Here is a 2,274-nt window from a genome sequence, read left to right as displayed (position 1 = left end):
TTGCCTCAGAACACAGAGGTTGTTTACATATGCGGCCTCACTGGCCTTTCCCTCTAACATTCTAAACAGTTTGCTGTTGATGTTCTGAGGTAAAATAAATTTCCACTTAGTGTCTGTTGGGGGAAACCATGGGTGCAAATCTCCAGGTGAGGGCTGACGATCACTCAGAACTGCTTTCCAGATGGCAGAGATCAGTTCCCCTCGAGAAAATGGTGGACTTTGTGTCCTTATATCCTGCTGAGATGGCACCTGTATGACAGCCAATGTGACGTAGCAGTCAGGGCTTCAGCTATTAAAACTGATGTCCAGATGACCCAGATCAGTTCTCTTGGAGACAATGGCTGCTTTGGGCAGTAGATTCTATGGCATTATACCCTACTGAGGTCCCTCCCCACCCCAAATCCTGCCCTCCCCAGGCTCTACCCCTCAAATCTACAGGTATTTCCCAACCCAGAGTTGGCAATCGTGTAATTGGCTATGGAACCACTTTCCAGACCCTTGGAACCCAGAAAACGTGGCACAGGAGGAGGTGCTTTTCTACCTTAGCTGCCACTGCATGACACCCCCCTCCCCCTCAAAAAATAAGTCAGAGGTGGAGAGAACCATATCTGTTACCATGAGGCTGTCCTCCCATTCTACCCACTTGGGGCAGCAAAATGACTTTAGACAGTCCTGCCTTATAGGTAAGCAAAAGGAAAGAAACATGGCTTGCCTCCCTCCATTTTCCGCTTCCCTCTGCCGCCCCACCAGCCACAATCGGGACACTCATCTGGAGCTTCCTTCTAGATCTCATTGTATTTCTTCCCACAACGGGCATTACTCCTAGTACAGATAATAAAAGCATTAACAAACAGATGCCTAAACTGAGTGACTTAGCATATGTCGTGAGATAAGAAGCTGATATCTCTGTTAAGCCCTGGGGGTTCCATTGTCCTGACTGTTGTAATAACTTGTAATTCAGGAGTCTCCCATTCTAGCCTGTTTCTGAAATTTCTTTGCAATAAAACAGCTCCTTAGAGGTCCCCCCACTGAGTGTCCTGGGAGGCTGAAATGTTCTCCTACGGGTTTCTCAAATCTGGTCATTCTTGATGTCAAATTTGTGTCCATTTAACCTTTGGCATACGGTTTGACCTGTTTGCCCTATGTAGAGAACTGAAGGGAACTGAAGGGGAGACATGATAGAAGTTTGTAAGACTGGACATGTCGTGGAGAAAATGGAGGGGATTTTTTTGCACCTTTTACACCAGTCCCGGGTCACCCAAATAAGCAGATGGGCAGCGGGTTTGAGACAGAAAAGAGGAAGTAACCGTGCCATCCTGTGCAGAGTTACACCCGTCAAAGCTCTTTCAGCATGACTGGAGTAACAGCATAGGACTGCACTGTAAGTTTGCCACACCACCTTTAGTCAGCCCCGTAGCCCATCTCATCCTTTGGTCCCCTTCTTCTATTACTTTCAATCTTTCCCAGCATCAGAGCCAGTTTTGTGTAGTGGTTGAGTGTATGGACTCTAATCTGGGAGAACCGGGTTTGAGTCCCCACTCCTCCACATGCAGCTGCTGGTGTGACCTTGGGTCAGTCACAAGTTCTTTCAGAGCTCTTCTCTCAAGGGCAGTTCTTGAGAAAGCTCTCTCAGTCCCACCTACCTCACAGGGTGTCTGCTGTGGGGAGGGGAAGGGAAAGGAGTTTGTAAGTCGCTCTGAGACTCCTTTGGGTAGTGAAGGGCGGGGTATAAATCCAATCTCTTCTTCGTCTTCTTCCTTGAACTCCAAGCGGTGATTTCACTGCTTGGCATACAGGCACCGGCAGCCCCCATTTGAAAAACACCATTTAAAGGGAATTCGCCACTTGGAGTTCAGGGAAGGCATGCGGCTGCCCCTCTCCCTCCCTTCCTGCAAGATTAAAGGGCCCTCCAGCTGATCGGCGGGCCACGTGCTCCCACCAATCAGCTGGAGGGCCCTTTAAATGTCACAGGAGAGGAGGGAGGGGAGAAAGGTGAGGGAGGGGGAGGGGCAGCAGCTGTTGTGGGGCGTGCCCAGGGGTCGTTTCATAGAAAAAGAGCTAGGGGAACTCATTAGCATAACTCATTAGCATATGCCCCACCCCCTGATATCAGGGGCCCGGCGGTGGACCTGCAAGGCCGGCGGGAGTGCGAGGAAGCCCCGCCAAGGCCCTCCCTGGCTCCAGGCAGGCAGGGGTGGGGAGAGGCAGGGAGGAAGCAACTTACACTCCCTCTTCTCCTGCCTCCTCCTGGCTGAATGGGGGCCGGAAGCTGGG

Source organism: Gekko japonicus, unplaced genomic scaffold (assembly GCF_001447785.1).
Source record: "Gekko japonicus isolate JY-2015 unplaced genomic scaffold, Gekko_japonicus_V1.1 scaffold4064, whole genome shotgun sequence".
NCBI lineage: Eukaryota > Metazoa > Chordata > Lepidosauria > Squamata > Gekkonidae > Gekko > Gekko japonicus.
This window is presented reverse-complemented; position numbering follows the sequence as displayed.